This window comes from Labrus mixtus, chromosome 22, assembly GCF_963584025.1.
Source record: "Labrus mixtus chromosome 22, fLabMix1.1, whole genome shotgun sequence".
In the NCBI taxonomy this organism is placed as follows: domain Eukaryota; kingdom Metazoa; phylum Chordata; class Actinopteri; order Labriformes; family Labridae; genus Labrus; species Labrus mixtus.
In genome coordinates this window covers 9,060,323-9,085,075 of record NC_083633.1, presented here as the reverse complement: position 1 = coordinate 9,085,075, position 24,753 = coordinate 9,060,323, and the positions used below count along the sequence as shown (strand labels likewise).

The 24,753-nt window shown below is 45.8% G+C and overlaps 1 protein-coding gene across 1 annotated transcript in view; it reads right to left on the bottom strand.

The window, feature by feature from the left end:
* tmem178bb (transmembrane protein 178Bb) overlaps positions 1 to 24,753 on the bottom strand; it is a 78,247-nt gene that overhangs the window by 6,352 nt on the left and 47,142 nt on the right. The gene's annotated exons all lie outside the window — the stretch shown is intronic.

The window sequence follows — 24,753 nt, the reverse complement described above, 5'->3', positions numbered from 1 at the left end:
CAAACTTTAGTTTTCACAGCGATAATGCATGCACGCTAAGCAGGGCAGCGAGAGTGAGTGGGTTTCCTCCTGTCATCGCAAAATGTGCACAGTTTGGTCCACTGCTTTGGTTTAAGTTTGTGAGCCCTCAGGGACCCTGTACTGGTCTGGGGGTCAGGGGGTCTGCCTGCCCTGCCTGTTGACCATCAGCGCCTCTGCATGGACTCAGAGACTGAAGAATACAAAGGTGATGCAGATGAGTTTGACGGAATGAAGACAGACATGTCATCAGAGAACACCTCTGCGTTAATCAGGTTCAGATCAAATACTCGATTTGTCATCATGCCTGACATTCAGCATCAAGTAGCGTTCACAGTTATTCTCTGTTAAACTGCAGAGGCTTCACTTTGAGGAGATCAAATCTGTAATTCAGTCCATTTCCTTCATGCTTTGGAACCACAAACGGCCCATTCTGTTGGTACTTTAAACCAAACACTGACTTTTATTACAAACACTTCCTCTGCTGGGCCAAACAGTCCCTCTCTCTCTCTCTCTCTCTGCCGCCTGCCATGTGGGAGCTTTTCTTTTAGGGACTTTAAATGTTTGAAATGATTCTTCTTTCTGTCCTGATCTGTCCTCGCTCGCTCTGAAGCTCGACCGGCTTTCATTCCACATCGTGCAAAAACTCTGCAGAGGATTTTCTGTTAACGCTCCCGACCGCTTCCAACAGAGACTCTAAATGTTATGACCTCCAGCTTTTAGAAACCCAAAATATTTAAACTTAAGGTCAAATGTTCACACGCTTATAAAATCTTATTCATGCAAATGTGAATTTAATTTGTGCAGAAAGGCTCAAGTTCAATGTCATCACAGGAATCATTTAAAAACTGCTGAAAAGAGAAAAGTGCTCTTTAATTAATACAACTTAAAGTCAGGGTTGGTAATTTCCTCCAGATCCACTTTTTAAGATGTTGTTTGAAATTGTCTTTAGGTCCTGACAGAAATTAATAACTCATGTTCTCTGAAAAAGGAACGAAGAAAATCCGTCATCTGTAGCAGTTGTAAGCCTGTAAAAACTTCGACCAATGTCTGCCACGAGGTATCAATCTGATGAACCAATCACACGCCTCCTTGTCTCCCTGCTCGCTCTCTACTCCTTGCGTGCACTAGCCCACACTCAAAGCGCTAGTTAGTTAGTTGCAGAGAAACTTCAAACTCTTAAATCAAATAAATCAGATGTTTGTCCCTTTAAATGTCACAAAGATTTAAAGAGCCCATATTCTGCCCTTTTTGGGGTTCGTATATTTAATCTATGTACCTACTTTTGTACGTTCACAATAGCTAAAGTCCGAAAAAAGTGTCTGTTTTCATGTACTGCTCCTCCTTGCTCCCTCTACGCTCTGAGTCCGTCAGCTACGCTCTGTTGAGCCCACACTGTTAGACCCCACGTGGGCCAAGTCTGCTCTGATTGGTCTGCCGATCCGCTCTGTCGTTATTGGTCAGTTGCTCAGCACGGTTCTCGGAAATGTCCCGCCTCTTTTATCATATTGGGAATGCAGCCACTGGCTCCGTCCGAGGGGAGCATAAACATTAGCACCTTAGCACTACTGTGCTACCGCAGGCTACGGCATATCGTGGGTGTGCTACAGAAGTTAATAGGCGTGCAACATGAGCTGCTGGGCTTACCACAAAGAGCCAATGGGCTTAGATCAGTGATCTCACACTGACAATGACGTCGGACTGACAAATTTTTATCGAGGGGGGCTAGAACCGAGCGTTACATGCGGCTAATGCTACAGCTAACAGGAGGAGGCAGGAGAAGCCCCGTTTCTGCAGACTTTGAATTTTTGCACATAGATGTGCCTAAACATGCACAGGACACTTGGAAAACACACTAAAGAGCATATAAAACCAGAAAAAGCATAATATGGGACCTTTAAATCAGTGTTTACAGCCTGCAGTAAAGACTTCAGAATCTTTCTATGATGCTGAAAACAAAGTGCAGCCTTTGTGCTGTGACGACAATGATCTGAGAGCGAGGAGACTCGAGGTAAAAATAGCTGCCGGTCGAGTCAGTCTGTGTTCAGTGTGCACGGCTGACCTGTATCTGCATACAGTTTAACCTGTGTTCATGGGTGAGTGAGCAGTGTCAGGTCTGATGTGGATACCTCACTGAGAGATGTGATGCACGCCGTGATGCTCGTCTCTGCAGCTGTCCGCCTGTCTGTCGTGCTCCGCGGATCCTGAGAGCTTTTTACAGCAGTCAGAATTCAGACGAGCACTCGGGCCGAGTGTTCGGGCTGTCAGACGTCATCCGTCCCGCCGCAGTTCACTACATTTATCCCCCCCAGAAGTTTGGAAAAGATGAGTGACAGGTATCCCCCAGGTGACTCTGTGTGCACCCACCTGTGTGCTGAGACAGAAGAAGCAGTCCGTCTGCTTTACCTCCATTGTTTTGCCTTGTTTGGTGTCTCTAAAAATGTTGTTGCTTTCAGATAAATACTCAAGATCATAACAAAATAAAGGTTTCAAAATGTAGAAATAAACTGCATATTGTAAAATCAGATGCTTCTTTTACAGTCTGACATGTTGGCTTCCAACACAGGTTCCCTTATTTCATCTGGTTAATCCTGACCAAAATATGAACTGACCATTCCTTATTGTCCACGTTACCGTTGTTCGTTCAGACATTGCCGCTCTACTTCGTTTTAGTTTTTTCCTCTTTTAGTTCCAAACTTTGTTCAACTTGTTTTTTGGATCGCTGGTCTCATTGCTAGACTCGTCTTGTTTTTGTGGGCCCCTAAATTTCCCCCAATTCTACTTCTCCAACATAGCGGGCCTCCTTCTCTTAGTCCCCGAAGTTGCAAACCTTGTTCCTTTAATTCTACATTTTGTTTTGTTTGAATTTTTTAGTTCCTAACGTTGCTGGTGTCCTTCGCTTAGTTCCTGAAGGTGCCGCTCTTGTTTTCCTCTTACCATTTCTGGTCAACCACTTCTTTAAAGATGTAATGAGTTAAAGATAAATACTTCTTTTCTTGGTCATGTTTTGTAATTTGTCGGGAAAAAGAAAACGAAGATTTGAAGCTACAGCCGTTATCAACGCTTTCAGTAAGATGTTAATTTGAGGGACTCTTTTAATTGGCTCTGGCGTCTTTGTCTGTCTGAGGTTATTGTGAAAATGTTTCAGGATGATTGTTCCTTTCATGACACAAGCCGCCATTCTTCTTTTGTTAAATAGTGAGAGACTTCTCAGCGTTAAGAGGAAACAATGGACGTCGTCATAAAAGACAGAAATAATGAAATGTTCAATCAGACTGAGACTGAAGGGGTTAATAAGAGGAGCAGACGATCACAACGATCAAGTCGTAGTCCTGATGACTGAATAACGCTCGTGTGTTTACTGTATCAGCCGCTAACAGGCTGCTCGCCACTCTTTAATAGCTTCTATTGTTCAGCGCCGTGCTGCTTTTCCTTTTTAATTACCTTCTGTGCAGCAGGACCGACGGCCCAATGAAACATTCATTCATAAAGGGGAATGAAGGAATGTTATTCTCTCAGTTAGATTGAGAGGGAAACGTCCCGTCTCAGAGATCGTCTGTTAATCAGCGGCCTGCTTGGATTCTGTGAGAACGAGCAACGTTGTTTCAGGGAACGGTACTGTGTGGTCGGAGATCTTCTGTTTGTGACCTCAGCTACCCCCCCCCCCCCCCTCCCCCCCACTCTCCTGGATCCTCAGGATCCCAAAGAGGAGGGGTCACTTCTCTATTGGAGGCGAAGATGCCAAAAGAAACCGCAACCAATATATCATATTCAAATGTCCACATCAAAGTATCCCGCTACAAAATGTGCATCTAAATCCAAAAATTTAATTCATATCAGTTTATCAAGGGGGGCGCCAGATAGCCATGACGTTATGTCATGCACCACATGTACAGAGATTATAGTCCTCATCGCAGCAGCCGCGGGTTTGAATCTGACCTCGGCCTTTTCATCGCTCTCTCTCTCCTCCAAACGTTTCCTGTCTCTATTCAGCTGTCCCATCCAAAAAACATCTATACTGGGCGTTCACCAAAAGACACGCCCATCTTCATGCCCGTCTACATCATGATGTCATCTGCAGAGTAAGTGATATCAATGTCTTCACGTGTTAACGTGGGGCTGATCGTTTCAATCAATCAATCAATCAACTTTTATTTGTATAGCGTCAACTCATAACAAGTGTTATCTCGAGACACTTTACAAGAAGCAGGTAAAATACCTTACTCATTGTCTGTTAACATTACAAAAGAGCAGGTAAAAGACCTTACTCATTGTTATGTTACAAAAAGCAGGTAAAGGACCTTACTTATTGCTATGTTACAAAGATCCGGCCTATCCATCATGAGCACTTTAGCAAAGCAGCAAAAGTTACAGTGGTAAGAAAAAACTGCCTTATTAAAAGGCAGAAATCTTCGGCCGGATCCCCGGCTCATGACGAAACAGTCTTCACAGGCCTAGACTGCGCCGGGCTTGGAAAGGGATAGGGGGAGAGATGGGATAAGATGCAGGAAGAGGGATAGAGAGCAAGGGGGTGGGGGGAGGTAGACCGTCCATCAGCAATCCGGTGGGGAGGGGAGGGGGTGTGGGGGGTTGTTCTGGCAGGCCGCCAACCCACGATCCGGTGGGGAGGGGGTAGTGGTGGGGTGGGGGTTGTTCTGGCAAGCCGTCAACCGATGATCTTGAGGAGCCTAGGGGAGCTCAAGAGCTCCCAGGAAAGTAGGTGGTTAGTGACTGAGATTTATAGATAGATACATGCAGTAATATGATGTACTGTATATGCAGAGAGAGAGAGAGAGGAGCTCAAGGTGCCAGTTCCCCCGGTAGTCTAAGCCTATAGCAGCATAACTAAGAGCTGGTCTACACCAGCACCAGCCCTAACTATAAGATTTATCAAAAAGGAAAGTTTTAAGTCTAATCTTAAAAATACAGACTGTGTCTGCCTCCCGGACCCCGGCTGGAAGGCGGTTCCAGAGGAGAGGAGCCCGATAACTGAAGGCTTTACCCCCCATAGTACACTTGGAGACTGTAGGTACCACCAGCAGGCCTGCACTCCGGGACCGCAACGCTCTCAAGGGACAGTACGGCACTAGTAGCTCCTTAAGATAAGATGGTGCCTGGCCATTTAGAGCTTTGTAGGTGAGAAGAAGGATCTTGAATTCTATTCTAGACTGTATAGGGAGCCAGTGCAGAGAAGCCAGGACAGGAGTAATGTGGTCCCATTTCCTGGTTCTGGTCAGTACACGAGCTGCAGCATTCTGGACCCGTTGAAGAGTCTTTAGAGATTTGCCAGAGCACCCTGACAAAAGAGAGTTACAATAATCCAGTCTGGAGGTAACAAATGCATGAACTAGTTTTTCTGCATCACTTTGCGACAGGATATTCCTGATCTTGGATATATTACGAAGGTGAAAGTAGGCTGTTCTTGAAACTTGACTGATGTGAGAGCTAAAAGACATATCTTGATCAAAAATAACTCCTAGATTCCTAACAGTGGTGCTAGATGCCAGGCTGATGTCATTAAGGACAGTCACATCACTAGAAAAAGTCTCTCTGAGGTTCTTAGGGCCTAGCACAATAACTTCAGTCTTGTCTGAGTTAAGTAGCAAAAAATTTCTGGTCATCCAGGTCCTAACGTCCTTAAGGCATGTTTCTAGCTGACATAACTGACTGGTACCATCGGGCTTCATTGATACATAAAGCTGAGTATCATCTGCATAACAATGAAACTGTATGGAGTGTTTCCTCATAATATTTCCCAGAGGAAGCATATATAATGTAAAAAGAATTGGTCCAAGCACTGAACCTTGTGGGACTCCATGGCAAACTTTAGTGTGCATAGAGGACTCATCATTAACATGTACAAACTGAGATCGGTCTGATAAGTAGGATTCAAACCAACTTAAAGCAGTCCCTGTAATTCCAAGCAAATGCTCCAGTCTGTACAACAGGATCCGATGGTCAATGGTGTCAAAAGCAGCACTAAGATCTAACAAGACGAGCACAGACAGAAGTCCCCTGTCTGAGGCTAGAAGTAGATCGTTTGTAACTCTAACTAGTGCAGTCTCAGTGCTATGGTGGACTCTAAATCCTGACTGGAACTCTTCAAATAAACTGTTGTCATGGAGAAAGTCACACAGCTGTTTAGCTACCACCTTCTCCAGGATCTTCGAGATAAAAGGAAGGTTGGATATAGGTCTGTAGTTAGCCAGAGTTCCTGAGTCCAGAGTAGGCTTTTTAAGTAGAGGTTTGATTACCGCTACTTTAAATGTCTGTGGTACATAGCCTGCCAGTAAAGACATATTGATCATATCTAATATGGAGTTGCTAACTAAGGGAAAGACTTCCTTAAACAGCTTGGTTGGGATTGGGTCCAAAATACAGGTTGACGGTTTCGATGCAGAAAAAATGGAATGTAGCTCTGAAAGGTCGATTGGAGAAAAACAGTCGAGACTAATATCTGGTCCTGGAACTGTCTCTGCCGTAACAGACGTATCTGCACCAGGTAAGGGCAGGAGGTTACCAATTTTGTCTCTGATGTCTAGAACTTTGTTGTTGAAAAAGCTAAGGAAATCATTACTGCTGAGGGCTAGAGGAATACAAGGCTCAATGAGCTCCCTTTAGGATGTTTTGGGTTCCAAAGTGACGTGGGGTCCTGCGTCATGTGATGTGACTGTGTGCTTGTGTTTGAGGTTAGAATGTGACAAAGCATTCCTCAGTAAGCGTGATGCGGAGGTTTTTTCGCCTCAGTCAGCATGTGGTGGTGTCACAGCGCCTGCCTGCAGCCTCAGCTCACCGGGGAGGACGAGTAGAGCTTCATTTCATTACCCCGTGTCTCCTGCCACCGGGGAGAAAACAATGGAGTGGGGAAATCAAATTATAAAGATAGCGGGGCGGTGTGGGGGGGGTGATGGAGCGGGATGGATATCTTTAAACATATGTGCTGTTTGCTGAGGAAGCCCCCTCCCCCCCCCACCGTGAAGCCTCGTGGTGCTCTCCGGGGTGGGGGCCATACGGGAGATTTCATGGTGTGTCAGTCAGCCGCAGCACGAGGACCCCTGCAGGTTGAGTCAGGGGCCCGAGGGACCCGCTTTACAGTGGGGGGGGGGGGGGGGGGGGTTAATTCTGACAGCCATCTCCTGGAGAACATCGGACACATGGGTCCCTGAAGAGCTGCCAGCTGTGGCAGGAGAGCTGGGAGTGTTACTACAGAAGCACACTCCCAACAGCTGTCCATCACTGTAACCATGGCAACGGGAAATAGGACTCTGAAGGAGAGGCAACAAGCCTTGTTCAGACTATCGTTTCAAGCCGTGATATTTACTCCCCTTTTGAGGTTGTGCCTTCATCTGAACGTTGTGGAGACGTAACGGGGGGAAGAAGTGACCCCCCCCCCCCCATCCCGTCTTCAGAGGTACTAACAGAGGCGTTACAGAGGAGAGACGGGATCAGCTGAGCCAGCGGGGGAGCGCAGCGCTGTGTGTGTGTGTGTGTGTGTGTGTGTGTGTGTGTGTGTGTGTGTGTGTGCATTTCTGACTGTGTGTATGCGGAGCTCCTGCTGTGCCGTGCTTCTACAACACCTTAACGCAATATCAAATTCACAGACGACTGGGACGCAAATATTACGACGTCGCTGAATCAACTTGAGTGTACCAAGACGTGATGACAGCTGAGTTAAAAAATTACAGTCCGATGGAAACTTATGCAAGGTCATTATTTACATTTTGTGTGTCTTATAAAGGGTGCACACAGCTCTGGCACTGTCGGACTTTGAGTTTAGATTGTAGAACAAAAGGAGGAGTCTTTTGGCTGATTTTTCTTTTTTCAGTTTCTCTTTGGGCGCTCTCATTTGCTTCACTAATCCAGACACTGATCCCCAGACAAAGGCCTGGATTAGCCCAGGGTTAGTCTGCTGTTTCAGGACCCTTAGACCTGACTAACTGATGACTGTGCTCAGGATCAGGAACTTATCAAAGTCATCCAGCAAGTCTCAGATCATCTACAAGCTTTAAAAAGCTGGAGGAGCAGGGTCAGAAACCGTCTGCAGCTTCTGTATCATAAAGCACGAGATGATCATCAAACAGAAGGAGGGCGTCTGCCTGATCCTCCCTGTCAGCCTGTTTGACATATTCCTCAGCTAATGTTCAATATGATTCCTTTAAAAGGCTGTAAAGCTCAGAGAGGTCTGCACAGGCGCTGACAGCCAATCACTGCACAGCACCATTAAAGTGTTGGTTTTGTGTTAATGGTTGTTTGTGCGTCCCTTTGACGGGCCGCTCCGCTGGCACCGCCGATAAAAACAGAACTTCTGTGAGTCAGCATTTTTTCACTGAAGATTTTCTTAATCTTTCCAGGAAGCGTGCCAAGTTTGTGAGCAGGCAACGCTCCGGTCTGGACCCGGAGAGCTGCTCCAATGATTCAGAGGCAGAACAGGAAGCAGGACAGAGAGAGAGAGAGAGAGAGAGAGAGAGGAAACCAGACAAGGAGGAGAGGAAGAGAGACACTAAAAGCTCTTCAGGCATTAATATGTGCAGCTGTAGACGCTGCGAGCATGGAAATGAGAGTGTCGCTCATTTGGAGAGGATGTTCAGGGCTGAGAGCTTAACAGAGACAGGAGCACAAAGAGGAAGTGACAGGATGGTTTTAGTTAACGCGCACATTTCTCTCCTCTCTAAAATATGTAAATGTGTCTTTTTGAAGAAGGTGAGAGCGCGTTGAAAATGATTTCACAGCCTCACAGAGGCAGAATATCCACGTCTGCAAAAATGTCACCATTCAGAGGAATGTCAGGATTTACCCTCCAAATAGAAAACACCATTCATCATCAAAGTTCATCTACAGGAGGACGACACAGATCAGCAGGGTTCATCCTGTGAGGGCCATGACATCAGCAGTTCATGAACGCTGTTTGTCGTGACACCAAGGCCAGTGTTTGAGGTGAGGTCAGGGATCGCCATGGTTACTAAGATTCATCCTCTGGGGGTAAAGAACCTCCACAACAAAGCTCACAGTAGTCAGACAGATCACACTGAAGGTTTGTTCATGCAGGTCGGATAAATCCTGTAGCATGTTGCGAGAAATGATCCTTTGATATCCCAACAATTTATTAAAGGACCAATCAGTGAGATGTGTAGTGAGTGAAATAATAAAGTGATCTTACTATATGATGAGACATTAAGGAAACATGTTATGTTGAAGTGCTGGCTTCTCTGACAACAATGCAGCAGCCAGTATGTCCTCCTTCTAACTTTAGATTCTGCTCCTGAATGCTCTGGATTTGTTTGGACCAGAGAAGGTAGGCGGTTTTAAGGCACCCCCACACGGCTGTTTTGGACGCCCCTCGGTTTGCCAGATATGAGAGCAGTTATCAGGTCAAACCAACAGGTGTTGCAGCGATGGAAGCGGGCAAGAGAAGTGGTTCAGATAGAAGTGATTGTACCCGACCTAAAAAGCCTCTGCATGTTTCTAATAAGCTCCACGAGCAGAAACGTGCTCAAACTAGGATCAATGTTGGAGATGATTTTGAAAAATGGAGAGAGGTTAGAACACAGAAAGGTTTACAGACCGATGCAGAGCTGGATAAACACTGAAGCTTCAGCGTCCTTCTCATGAGAGCTGGCTTGTGTTCATCATGGATCACATTGAAGTCCGTCTATAAGTTATTGGAAGAGGACTAAATCGATCTGCGAGCGGTCAAATACAACACCATCACCTCTACCCAAACTTTTACCCGGCCCCAAATCTAAACTCTCGTCTTCACTGTGACCTCACATCTTCTTCAGTCACCTTGAACAGATGCGGACTACCAGAGCAACCTGATGAAGTTTAAATCAGAGTCTTTCCTAACTCGTCATTTACTCAGAGTATCTTCTTCTTTGTCCTGAACTTAAAGATGTCTCCCTCTCCTCCGCTCGTCCTGTCACTGAAGGACGTCTGAATACTCTAGATTTTATCTCCACAGACGGGCGAGTAGCGGGGACGGACGAGGAGCGACGGTAAAGATGGTGGAAGTAATTACCTCTTAAATTATGCAGACAGATTAAAGAGACAGAGGGCAGAGAAAGCGTTTGGCTCTCAGCTGCAGCAGATTAACCGATGATGTGACAGATGTCTCACTTTATAATGCAAGGCCTGTAAGGTTCAAGGACTCCAATTTGATGATTATCACGTTATGAAATCTACATACTCTCAGAGAAAGAATTCATGATTTTCAACTTCAATTCTTTACTTTTGCTTCAAGTTGTCCGAACACGCTTACAAAAATAAATGCAAACATCTGTCTGAGAACTGGAGAACCTCACATCCCGTGTCCTGTGATCCAGAGAGCCACAGCAGCTCCTGAATGGACCAGAGACTGAGAGACATGGTCTCGGTGAATTCTGCTTCGCCTCACATCACATCTTTAGAAAAAGAGCCTGCAGTGTTTCCTGCAAGTGTTTCCTGCAGGACTTCCAGCTCTCGTTTTAGTAAGGAGGATGTTTTTTTTTACTAAGAAAAGAGAAACTCAGAGACAGAAGCGGAGTGTCTGAGAGTCAAGCTGTGGGAGGAGAAGGCAGACGGAGAGAGAGAGAGAGAGAGAGCTGATGTGAGTGGGACGATCGAACAAACAGAGAGAGGAAGAGATTCTGTTTCTGACGGAGACACTCCCACCTCTCCGCCACTGAAGTCAACTCAGCCGACTTCCTTAGGATTGATCCTCCTTTTGATTCACACGTCTACCTGAAGAGACCTGAAGCTGTTTGTTTTGTCGGCAGAAAGTCTATAAAAATCATCCACTGCGGCTCAGAGTGCGTCAGCTGTTACTCAGGCGACGGAGAGGTGGAGGCCGGTGGAGCGAGGGTAGCAGCAGGTACACAGACGTTACCCCACAGAGCGTCCTGCTGGCCCACCAGTACGGTGCTGGTGTGACCTGCAACATGCTGTTTGTTTGACACCTGCTGCTCGGAGTACAAGCTAAAAACATGATGCTGCATATGCCAGGGCCACAGACTGTATGAAACATGGACGTAGTCTCAGTGATGTCACCCACTGGATTACAAAAAGGCCAACGATGCTGGTCGCCATGTTGGAGACACTGACTCTACCGTACTAGAGATCAATCTAGGAACAGACAAACAGGTGACTTCATGAAACACACTGGGTGATTTATATGAATTCACACTGTATAGTGTTGACTCTAGTGGACAGTGGAGGAACTGCAGCTGTAAAGTTGGACATTTTAACATGGGGCTCTGTGGGGACTGACTCACTGAGGGAGACAGAGTCTAGTGGACACTGGAGGAACTGCAGATTTTCGTGCTAAGCTTCTTTATTGAACACCAAAAGGTTTGGTTTTCACAGGAGGAGGAAGAAGATGAGTTTGGGTTTTCTCAGACTGCACAGCGTCCGGCTGTCATCTCCTCGTGCACGGAGGAGATAAGCAGCAGCCGACCTGAGAAACCTGACGTCTCACAGCTCTGAACAACATGTGTCCTCCCACACACACACACACACACACACACACACACACACACACACACACACACACACACACACTCTCTCTTATCTGCCTCAGTACTGACACATTTTCACTTTAATTACAGCTGCATGCTGCTGAATAACGGTGCTGAGAAAGTGGTGACTGTTAGGAACTGTTTTTGTAAAGCAGGTAAAAGTCAGACTTGAGGGTGTGTCTGCGTTCAGACCCAGAGGAGCTCTCATATGTTTAACTCTTCTTTATTAAACTATCAGGTTGTTGAAATGTGATGATGTTCCAGAGTGTTCAGATGAACATGAGATGCATGCTGCATGTTCTTACACATTATTGTAAAACAATAGTTAAAAAAAAACAATTCAGTGACACCCTGAGGTGCTGCAGGAGCAGATTACCAACACGTCTGAGTAAATCCAGAGTGATAGAAGAAGAAATCAGAGAATGTGGCCTCCAGGCTCTCTGCAATTGAAGCTCAACACGAGCAGGTTGAATAAGTTTGTCTTTGTTCAGACTGCTTCACTGACAGAAATCATGATACAAGTGGTGCAGGAGTGTTTCTCTCTCTCTCTCTCTCTCTCTCTCTCTCTCTCTCTTAAAGACCATAAACTGCACTGTGTTTCATATTTCAGACTTTCTTTTCCTCCTTCAATGTCAACCAGGAGATAATCCTCCTGCTGCCGCCCTGCGAAGAGACGACTCGACAAAACGTAGACTTTGGCAGCGAGATGGCGCTTTGTGTCCGGCACACGCTGTATCATTAACTGTGAGCTAATTACAGTAAAGCAGGAGGACAGACGAGCGCTGTGAAATCTTCTGTGGCAGTTGGTCAAAATGAACTAAGCTCTTCCTCTCTTCTTCTTCTTCTTCTTTTTCTGCGTCAGGGTAAATGACTGGAGGATTTGTGAGCTGGTGGGTACAGAAGCTCTGTGATGTGACTAACCGGATTAGCGGTTAGCGAGGACTTCATGTGGGGGGAAAAAACGCAGTGTGGACTCGTCATCCTCTGCCGCAATGCTAACACACAACGCAGCAAACGTATGGAGGAAATACACACCGACAGTACACACACACACACAAGTTTACTGTCTATGACAAAGTGAGGACGGAGAAAAGAGTTCACTTAAGTACTGGAAACTATCGCTGCACCACGAGGTGTGATCATGACAGTCAGTGAGCGAGAAACATTTCTGCAACAGAAGGAATCTTAGAGAAGCTTGAACTCTTAAAAGCAGTAGGAAACATCCTGAAATCGACTTTATTTAATGCATGTATCTAATACAAAGGAACAGTTGTATTTCTATTACATGTACAGAGAAATGTGTCTATACTCTAGATATTAATCGTCTTTTTGTACATGTGATTCTGCAGGTCTGTCACCTTTTATCTCCTGTAACAAAGGTGAACTGATGTCTCGTGTAGAAGAAATGGACGTAGCCACAGTATCTCCTATTTGAAGCATTGAGTTTTACTTGTTGACCATAGACCAGGAGGACAGATAGGAAGGGGTTAAAATATACATGTTAAATATACATTTTAACATGGGGCTCTATGGGGACAGACTTGCTGCAGGAGACAGACTCTAGTGGACACTGGAGGAACTGCATGTGTATGTTCCAGTGTTCACTATCTTTCTCTGCTCTGGAGGTTCCTGCTTCAAATGATCTTTGCCCAAAGGTGGATGGATTATTGATAATTTTGTTCCTGGAAAATGTCATTCTGTACAAGAATAATTTAAATGTTTAATTATGGATTCAAAGTAACCCGTCGTTATGACACTACAGTGTTTGTGAATTTGTCTTGACCTTTGAATCAGGTCACTTAGATAAAGAAAAAGCGAATCCACGAAACATGACTGATGATATTTTGTTTCCAGCCAACATTTTGCAGGAGTAACGATCTTATCCCATGGGTTTAGATTATTAGACCTTGATCAGACTGTGTTAGTTATCTGTTCCCACAGGAGAGTTAGAGAGTGTAAAGTAAGGAAAGCAAAGGACGCTGTGAGTAAGCTCAGCTCAGTGATGAAGACGAGGGTCGAAGGAGGAGTTTATTAACACAGAGGTAAAGACTCAGAGAATGATGACTGAAGCAGTTTAGGGTCGATCACATCCGACTGACTGAAGGAATGACTAAATACTATACGACAACAGGAGAAACATGAGTCTGTATGTTAGCGTGCATCCCTTCCTCCAAATAAAAAACGTTTTTTTCATGTTTCACAGCTGTCCACAGCGGAGCGTCCCACTTTACAAAAAAATCAGCGATGCATTTAAAGCCAATTTTCTGGTTCTGTTTATGGTTTGTGTTTCTGCTGCTGCTCGTCTGACGACTCTGCAGACGCTCCGAGCCTTAAAGAAAACACATGACGGATCGAAATCATTTCATCATATATACACAGCTAAGAGGAGGAGGAGGAGAAGGAGCAGGAGGAGGAGGAAGAGGAAGAGGAAGAGTAGGAGGAGGGGGAAGAGGAGGAGGATGAGGAGGAGAAAGAGGAGGACAAATTAGAGGAGGAAGAGGGATGAGGAAGAAGAAGTGGAGGAGAAGGAGGAGGATATGGAGGATAAAGAAGAGGAGGAGGAGGAGGAGGAGGAGGGAGATGAGGAAGAGGAGGAGGAGGAGGAGGAAGAGGAGGAAGAGGAGCAGGAGGAGGAGGAGGAGGAGGGAGAGGGAGAGGAGGAAGAGGAGGAGGAGGAGGAGGAGCAGGAGGAGGAGGAGGGAGAGGGAGAGGAGGAAGAGGAGGAAGAGGAGGAGGAGGAAGAGGAGAAAGAGGAGGAGGAGGAAGAGGAAGAGGAGGAGGAGGAGGAAGAGGAGGAAGAAGAGGGGGAGGAAGAGGAGGAAGAAGAGGAGGAGGAGGAAGAGGAGGAAGAGGAGGAGGAGGAAGAGGAGGAGGAGGAAGAGGAGAAAGAGGAGGAGGAGGGAGAGGAGGAAGAGGAGGAAGAGGAGGAGGAGGAGGAAGAGGAGGAAGAGGAGGAGGAGGAGGAAGAGGAGGAGGAGGAGGGTCTCTGTGAGCAGATTTGGGGAGCTGCAGTCTGGCGCTGCTTTGAAGTTCAGCAGCAGACGAGCATGAGATGAGACTTTCAGTTTCCAATTACTCACGGCTCGGTGCAAATATGAGGAGGCTGAATTCACTCCGCTAAGAAGTCAGAAAGAAAAGCTGGCTCCATTTTTCTTTGCCGTGTTGGGAGGCGTGTTATAAAACATACAGTATGTTACATGTCAGAGTCTGCATGTTTCACTTCATGAGCTTTGTGCTGGGTTGTTGTTTGGACATTAGAGCCTGGAAGAGAAACAATCAGATCCAGACATGTTTCTGCTGTCGTCACAAACAAACAATCATTCGGTGAATTATCCCGCAGCCTGTCTTCATCGGAGCCGACAAACGTTTAGCTCCTTCTGTGCTGGTTCTTGTCTCCAAACACGGAGTAAATAATCCTAATAAATGATTTAAAAAAAGAAATTGAAGAAAATACAAATCTCAGAGCCACGGAGGGACAAATCCTCTAAAGTCTGGCCCACGCTGGCAGAGGATTCAAACCTTCACAGACGTTTAAAACCAGAGAGAGCGCCCCCACACATGACGGCGAGTAATGGCGGATTACTGTAATCAGTTTAGTTCCTGAAGTGTGAGGAGAGCAACGACACGACCAAGCCACCAATAACTCTCTCACCATCACAAACTATGACTTTAGAGGAAACAAACATGGAGGAGAACTTGGCCGGACATGCCACAGAGCGAGCTGGAGGAGACTAAAAACCGAGTTTCTGCGCTTGCTGTTCTCCCTTCGTCAGTCAGCTCGCTTCACGATTGGCTATCGTTTCGTTCACGTGCAGATCATAAATATTAAAATGTTGAATAGTCATGATTTGAAATCAAGCGGCCCGACGTTCATCTTCTGAACCATTGAACAACGCTTATCAGTGTGTACTCTGCTTAACCCTGGACTCTGCAGGATTGATCTGTGGACGGCAATGACTCATGATGTGTGTGTGTGTGTGTGAGTGTGTGTGTGTGTGTGTGTGTGTGTGTGTGTGTGTGCTCGTCCTGCATGTGGCACAATTCTTCCACCAGCCATTTTGGATGGAAGCAGGAGTTCGAGGATGCGAGAGCTATTTTCAGACTCTGAAGGAAAAGCTCGCATGCAGAAACGGATTATCTCCACGGACAAATATAGAGCAGCAGAGAGAAGATTAACACGAGCGTTTTATTCTGAAAATACACCGACCACAACGCAGCACAGAGTCTTTAAATGGCATTTTCTTTTATTCTAATCAGCTCGGTTATTCTTAGAAGTTTTCCGTATTCACCGTTTGAGTCTTTTTCTGATCATGAAATAAAACAAACAGGCTCAGGAAGCATCTGGTGTCTCCTCCATCAGCTGTTTGAGATCAGCGTTTAAAGTCACCTGTGTTCGTTTCTATGATGGATGAAGGTCTGTATTGATTACAGAGAAATCAATCAAAGCTCTGAAATGGAGAATAAGATATTATGAACCAACAGAGGGTTCCGGTAAAGGCTGAATATTAAACACGTTCAGCATGGACTCTACAGATGTTATTAAAAACTCAAACATCTTCTTTAGTTGAAGAATATGTGATCTGCAGAATATGTGAGCGCTGCTTCGTGTAGAGGAGCGCACACCTTGGATTCACCCTTTCTGATCATAAAGAATGTGTTTGTATACGACTTTGTCTGTTTGCAAAGAGGTTTGCAGAAAGTGGAACTCAAGGTCAAATTGCATCTTATCACCGCAGGGAGTAGAAACTCGGGCTCGCGGTGCAGAAACGCACAACTACTCACAGATATGAATACATATAGAATCTGTATCCTCGTTTCATGAGCACGAACACAAGCACACAGAGGATTTCTAAACACACTTCTTTCAGCACACACTTTCAAAGAGAAATGTAATCGCTGCATGGATTATTATCTCCTCGTCGTCTCCTGCAGGTTGGAAGGTTATTTGAAGTACACAAACCAAGCAGTAGGGATTAGAAAAAGTACAAAACACTGCAGTTCCTCCAGTGTCCACTAGAGTCTGTCTCCTGCAGTGAGTCAGTCCCCATAGAGCCCCATGTTAAAATGTCCAACTTTACAGCTGCAGTTCCTCCAGTGTCCACTAGAGTCTGTCTCCTGCAGTGAGTCAGTCCCCATAGAGCCCCATGTTAAAATGTCCAACTTTACAGCTGCAGTTCCTCCAGTGTCCACTGGAGTCAGTCTCCTGCAGTGAGTCAGTCCCCATAGAGCCCTGCAGAATTTGCTCGTGTGCTGTAAGACTTTTAAAGTGATTTTGTTGTGAAGCCTTAACTTACGGTTTTCTACTTTGAGTTCACCTGAAACCATTTCACTGGATCCAAAGTGTGAAGCTTTATTGCGTATTAAAAAAGATGAAATCAGTAAACGGCCCTAAAATAAAAAAATCTCATTAATCTTGTAGAAAGAAATGAAAGTCATTTCCCTACATAAATAAATCAACTGATGTTTAGGCTTCATGGCGCTCGGTGTGAACGCTGACTACAGGAGGTCATTTTCATCGAGTCAGAGAATATTTGTACGAGATGAAAAATGTTTTCTTTGATTTGCAGCAGCTGAACAGAAGTGATCTTTGGACGGAGCCTTTCATGCCAGCTCTGAACGTGAGATACTTCACTATGTGCATTCAAGTATGTGAACATGAAAAGAGGTTCTGCAGGATATTTAAAGATATAGAAGATATAGAGCATGATGACCTTAATATGTTGATGTTATCTGGAACTGAAGTGACCCCTGACCGCTCCAGAGACCTGATCAGAAGCGACTAAGCATTAGCTCGCTAGGCTAATGTAAGAAATTGATTATAACTGAAGCTTGAGCACAACATATGCCAAGTTCATACTTTGCAGTTTGACTTCAGGGGTTAATACAAACATTTCAGTTAAACTTCCAGGAAATAGCAACTCTTTGTGACCGGACATGGACACACACACGGCCATTCACAAACTCTTCATCTCTTCGGTCACTTTGCCTGCACGTTCAACTATTCCAGCAGAAACTATGACGTGAGGACTCCTGCGTGTTTTCTGAACCTCGTGAAGAAACAGGAGACGGGAGCGACGCATCGACCTGCTGCAGACAAACGCGCAGCATGGACGTTACTCTGCTCATGCAAATGATACAGTCAGACATGTGAGAGGAAATCAATGATGTTTATGTGACCCTGTGTGACCTCTACTGGAGGGTCATTTGTCTCTTCACTGAATCTGCAGGACAGACATCATGCCCTGCACCTGCTGCCAGATTAGTTTGGGTTTCAATAAGTACAAACTTATTAACAAACCCAACCTGATGTTAACAGAGAATCTACAAAATAATCAGAGTGACCCTGGAGGGGAACCTATGGAGTCACATTTTGAAGAGCTCCCGACCAGCTGATCTGAGGAGCGTGCTGTGAGAACGAGCTGTGTCTTAACACGGTCACATCATAGTGAGACGTCTCTTGATCGTCATGCTTCTTGACAGACTCATGACTCGACTTTTTGAGGCCACTTCTAACCGTCAGCAGACATTAAGATCTGGCAGATCATTGGAAGTTTGTGACACGCCTCTACGACCCTTTTTTATCGCCTGCAGGTGTTCAGATCACGGTCGACCTTCTGATTCATCATGACACGCCACCTTTCTTCATGTTTAGACTCTCTTATTACGAAGACTCAGGAGCATGCTCATTGGTCAGCTCTCTGTTCTCATTGGTCAGTTCTCTGTTCTCATTGGTCAGCTCTCTGTTCTCATTTGTAAGCTTTCTGTTCCCATTGGTCAGCTCTCTGTTCTCATTGGTCAGCTCTCTGTTCTCATTAGTCAGCTCTCTGTTCTCATTGGTCAGCTCCCTGTTCTCACTGGTCAGCTCTCTGTTCTCATTGGTCAGCTCTCTGTTCTCATTGGTCAGCTCTCTGTTCTCATTGGTCAGCTCTCTGTTCCCATTGGTCAGCTCTCTGTGCTCATTGGTCAGCTCTCTGTTCTCATTGGTCAGCTCTCTGTTCTCATTGGTCAGCTCTCTGTTCTCATTGGTCAGCTCTCTGTGCTCATTGGTCAGCTCTCTGTTCCCACTGGTCAGCTCTCTGTTCTCACTGGTCAGCTCTCTGTTCTCATTGGTCAGCTCTATATAGACAGCGGTCGTCCTGCTGGACTCTGGCCATCTGAAGCTCCTCCCTCTGGACTGAAGCTTTGTACGGATGAGCGGTGATGAATCAGCGGCCCGCGGGTATGGCGGTAACACGGCCGGACTTGAATAATTTCCTCTAGTCTGCGGAGCCTGAAACTGAAGTCTAATGAGCTGCATCAGGACCGCCAGCGATGAGTTTCTGCAGCGTTTCCGCCTGGCTAATTATGCTTAATTGTACTTCCCATCAATCATTATCAACGAGACGGAGGGAATCCATACAAGTGCCTGCAGATATACCTTCAGATCCAGTCTGAGTGTGATTGTGTCAATGCTCATCCTGCCAATCAGCAGCCTCTTCAACAAGTCTAAATATGGAAACAAACTGATTTATACGCTAATTATTATCACAGTAATTACCGGCTGCTTTGCATAAATCCTTTAACTCGAGAACATGAAGGAAACTTTTTGGAGTATAGCAACATCCACGTGAAAAACACCAGCTGATTGATCGGTGACAGGAGCTGTTTCCTCTTCCAAATCCTAACCCAGGAACTTTAGGAGGTACTTGGTGCACTTCCTTCAAAGAAACCAGGGTCTAAATGAGGTCCAGGAGTCCTCAAGTCACCCTATGAGGGGGTAGTACTTCCTTAAAGTGCAGCATGATGACTTTCACACAGCTGCAGAATCATTTCCGAAATCTTCATGGGGGTTGTTGAGCTCTGTGAAAATGTAGATAACAATGATCTGGAGGAACCTTTCAGCTTTTTGAACAGTAGCCTCTGGGGTAAAAACTTCCTGGTACTTTTGGGGCTGTTGAGCTCGATGCTGCTGGATGAAACCAGGAGGATTCTCAGGAACCGTCTGTTTCATCAATAATTTCATGTGTTGTCCTTTTTCTTGTTCCCTCTGAACAAACAGTGCACAGTTTCAGAGGTGTTAAAAGTTCTCACACTCCGGACGCTGATAGTCTCGCGCTTATGTCACCAGCCCCATGCATGGAGGCGGTTGTCCTCAATGCAGCAGCCGTGGGTTCAGGTCCGACCTCTGACCTTTGCTACGTCATCCCCCTCTCTCTCCTCCCAACACTTCCTGTCTCTCGTCAGCTGTCTCATCCAATAAAGGCTAAAAGGCCCAAAAATACAAAGTTCTCACACTCTGTCCTCCAGTCGAAGTTAAATAACCGTAAACCAACCAGGCTAACTGAAGCTCAGCTTATATTTAGAGAAACTGAAATAACTAACGTCAAAGAACGACAGTGACAAGAATCAACATTCACTCTGCTGAAACACAGTGTGACCTCAGACTGGGACGTCAATATTTCAACGTCCGGAAATCAAAATGAACGTCCAAAGACGCGATGAGGGCGGAGCTTAGTTAAGGTACAGTCTGAAAGGGGCTGATGATGCGCCGAGGAATCGTCTTCTCTGTGTTATCGTCCGTTTGCGTTTCGGGGGCAGATCAGTCCAAGTGTTGGAAGAGGTGGGGCACAGTGATGCAAAAATAAAAACAAACGTGTAAACTAAAGTGACAAGCTGTGTGAGAGAGTAAGTTTAGATATTTCTAGTTGAATGTGGACGCTTTCCAAAAGGTAGAAATCCTGGTGTTCAGTGCAGAAAGCTGAACACACTGATTTATTCAGACACGCTGATGTTGAAGCTGGAGTCTGTGTAAAGTGACAGAAGAAGAAACAGCAGCAGGTGTGTCTGTAGAAGATTAACACTTCTATATGCACACGATGACAACTTCATGTTTGTGTTTCTTCACAGCCTCCGAGATGTGTTTCCAGGGGCGGACGCACTGAATGAATATTTGAGTAGAGACGGAGTGAACAGGATGTGAACGGCTCAGGTGTTTCACTGCTGACTGTCGTCTCTACGTACAGAACATCTTTATGATTTACACAGGTAGCCATCCAGAGGAGGAGCACTCATCATCAGTTAAAGGTGTTTGGTTTCTTTTAAAACATTCATATACTGTATGTGAAACTGAAGATCTGCTGCTCTACATTTATCTGAGACTTTCACGCCTGATTTCACACACAGTCCTCTAACACTCGTTTGGGACGTTTGGTCGATTGCTGTGTTCTAACGGGTGACATTGTTTCTAACAGGTCAGGTTTGTGGTTTTTGCCCGTTTTAGCCGCACTTTTCTTCGGCAGAGTTAACAGAGCACGTTACTATGATTTTTTTTTGGACTGTAAATATCCAAAATATCTCTTTAAAGTGGAGTGGCCTTTCTTGTCGTCGATGTTTTCTCTGTTCTTTGAGCCGGTACAGTTTTCTTCAGTGTCGCTCATTTCAGCTGTTCTTTAATCCGTCAACGTTTCATCAAACATTCGTTAAATTTCTATTGGGAAAAATGTTGCCGCAGATGATTATCGTAATGGTTTTATCGCTTTGCTCAAAGCTTTTTCTGCCACAGTTAGTAAAAATACCCCGATAAGACGTGTGATAATCACGACATTTCACTGACTTTAAGAAGCAGCTTTGTCGAGAACAAGTCTCATTTTATTACGATGAGCTGAGTTTTGGGTGTTTTAATCGGTAAAAAAAACAAGAAGAAGAACATGGACGTGTTAAAATGATTTCAGCACATGTTCAGGCCTCTCTCTCTCTCTCTCTCTCTCTCTCTCTCTCACACATATATTATTTATAGTAATTATTTTTACACAACAGGTGAAGCAGTGAAAAGGCCCTCTGCGGCGCGCAGATTTCAGCACCATGGACAGAGAAATGCCTCATGTTGCATTAGGGGTCGAACTGTTATCCACTCTTTCCCTTTCAGGCTGATCTCACTCAATGCTTGAACGTCTTCACTCTGCACAAACCAAAGAGTCAAACACTCCATATGATGCACCTTCTCGTTAAGGTCAGCCTCCTGCTTCCTCCTCTGCACATTCAGATAACACATGCAGCACTCCTAAGTCCGCCTGCTCAGGTAAACAATCTTTAACACCCCCCCCCCCCCCCCCCCCCCCCCCCCCCCCCCCCCATAGAGTATAGACTCTATATATATGTTTGTTTGTGACGGTCTGCAGGTTTGACTTGATCAGCTTAATAAGATGAAAGCAACAGCACAAAGCCTTTAAACAGCAGAGAATCGATGCTCCTCATGCACTTTAATCCCCGTCATCTCCACACAGACCTGCTCGCTGTGTAATCTACAGTCTGCAGCCGCACATCGCCTTGGTGACAGCGAGGGGGCGGGGCTTCCAGCTGAACAATTAGCCTCAGCTGCAACCTTTAGCTGCTACCTCGGATTAAACAGTCAGTCATTGACAGCGTCTCCGGTTTATGCTCCTTTTGAAGTTATAAAATCTTAATCTGCAGCCAGAAACATCCTCTGTGAGCGCACGCACACGCACACGCACACACACACACACACACACACCTCTGTGACAGATTCTGTGTTTGTGTGTGTGTGTGTGTGTGGTGTTGTGTACTCTGTGATGCTGCTTTGATGTTCTGCAGTAATAGAAAATCGGGCTTGGTTCCCGGCTGTGCAGCTTTTTTGACTGACAGAAACAAATGAGTATCATGTTCATCTGTGAGGCCTTGAAGGGGTGTCAGAGTCAACCCCCCCCAGCGCAGCGTTGACAGCGCAGTAGGTGATTTTAGGAGTGGATACAATTCCGTGATTGGACGAGATTCAAACCGGTGAATATGACGGACGTGGACGTAGCAGCAAAGAAGAGAAAATACAATCAGAGTGAGGAGAAACACCAAGCGGATAAAGCTCGTTCTAAAACGAGGGTGAATGTTGTTTTGTTTACCCGTGGACGTGGAGTTGGTCTGCTTCCTGTTGGACAGGCAGGTGACAATCACCGGCGGTTCTGGCGGCGATGAGCCCAGGAGGAGGGGCCCAGTTTGAATGTTGGTTGAATTTGAAATGTGGAGTAAGATGAATGCATGATGTTTAGTTGCTGTCTCCTGTTCTGATGAAATGTGTGTGTGCTTTTAAACATCAGACTGTTTGTTAGAACATCTTCTGCAAACTTAATGGATCTGATGAACTTTAGATTGCAGAGTCCGATCTGATCTCAGGTCAGTGTCTCTGCACTCATTAGAAGTCGTCGGTCACAGTCGGAGTCCTGGATGAGATTCCTGATTAGTCCTGGATGTGATTTAATCGGACTCCTCTTCTCATTGATTTGTTAGACAGTGCCGACGCTCCCTCGGAGGTCCGCTCTTTGTTTATTCACCTTTTTTATCTTTGTTTCTCGTCCTCACAGCGTCACAGCGGCAGGCCATCGGTCAGACGAGTAATCTCTCTCTGAGACGGAGTGTGGATGGGCTCGGTAATAAGAACATTAAACATCTCGAGCTGCAGAGAGGTGACCTTCCTGCCATAAACATGAGCTATGTGTTTTCATCAGCCTCCAAAGATAGTGACGATTAAAAACACAGCGCGACCTCTCACTCCGTATGCAGAGCAGAGAAAACTTAAGAAGATTTCAGCGTCTTTTGTCCTCGACCGGAACTAAAGAGTGAATCCACAGAGATAATGTGGGGTCGAGAATCTGCAGGTGGAGCTGAAGATGCTGCTGATTTACTAAATTTAGAATCTGAGTGTGTGATATCACAGGTCTGCTGCAGACTGCAGAACGAAAACTGTATACTTTAACATTAAACATTCAATGTTTGCATTGTGAGAGACAGAGAGAGAGAGAGAGAGAGAGAGAGAGAGAGAGAGGAGGGCGTGCAGCTCAAGGACAGCTATAGGTGGAAGGATAGAGAGTCTGTATCAGAATGTTTGTTGTAACAAAGAAGAAGCTTTTATAGAGGACGACGTGATGCTGTATGAGGCTGTGCAGAAACCCGCTCCTTTAAAAAAACAACATACACGAAACCTCTCAACATGTTCTCCCTCACAGCTCGTCTCGTCTTGTTTCAGGGGCTGCATCCTTCAAAGGACACTTTTCAAACGCTCACTTAAATACTTCTTTTCCCGAGGCGCCCCAGGTCCGTCCCGAGCCTCCCTCGAGGGCCGACATATCGGAGAGTCGTCGTGGGCTGATTTAAACTAATACTGAGGGATGGATCTGCAAGCTGCCTTTAAAGCTCTGTTTGCATGTTGTTAGCAAGGATTAAGATTTGGAATTGCAGTGAAGAGATCCATTAATAACTAAGCGCTCGTTAATAGCAGGTGAAAGAACTTCAGGTGTTCTGTTTCCACACTGGAGGGACGGGGAAGATCCTATGACGATGATTTAGACGGACTCTCACTGTTGTTCACACCTGACCTCCCCTCGCCGTGTGTTTGCTCTAAATGTATGAAGCTTCAGTTCTCCTTCTTTTGTTTTATAGGACGGAGCCTCACGGAGGAAAAAAGGGAAAAAAAAACGACAGCAGAGCGATCTTCAGCAGCTCGCAGCAGACACAAGTTTTCTCCCGAGTCGTCACCTGACAGAGGAGGACGAGTCAGCCCCGAGTCGCTGACAGTTTGGGGTCAGAGCGTGTTTCCACTCGGCTCAGCGGCCACGCAGGAGCGGCTCGTGAATGGCAGGTATCCTGAGAGCAGACAGACTCCCTGTAGAGTCGTCTGACAGAGCTCGCGGCGCGCTGATGTAATCCAGCAGCAAACAGAGGAGACGCTCAGAACAGGACGCTCAGAAGACTCACTCAGAGACAGTCGGGCTGAAAGTAGAGCGCTGACAACTAACTAACAGAATACTGATGACACTGCTATCCCTAACCCGACCAACAGGGGGCACCAGGGGTAAAAGCTAGAGTGTAATTACGATCTCAGCAACATGGTCGTTCAACAATCTGCAGGAGAAATTAGGCGACATAGTCGGTGAATAGTTGACATATTTTAAGGCAAACTTTATAGTTCGGTTTAGTCCTTCAGGGCGATGGCCATTGTTTCGGGGGTGCTTTCAGATTCCCAGGAAACAGATACAAACATCAGGACAATGACCTGCAGCACTGCCTCTTCCCAAAACAGGCCTCAGGCCAGTAGGAGCTGTGCCCCCCCATCATCATCATCATCATCATCATTATCATCATCACACAGCTCTCTGATCAGAAGAAGCTGAAGCATTTGGCTCTACATCAGGACGAGTACAGGACGGAAAGATCAGGGATCATTTCCTGCAGAGAGGCACAGAGCTGACAGAGATCGTCC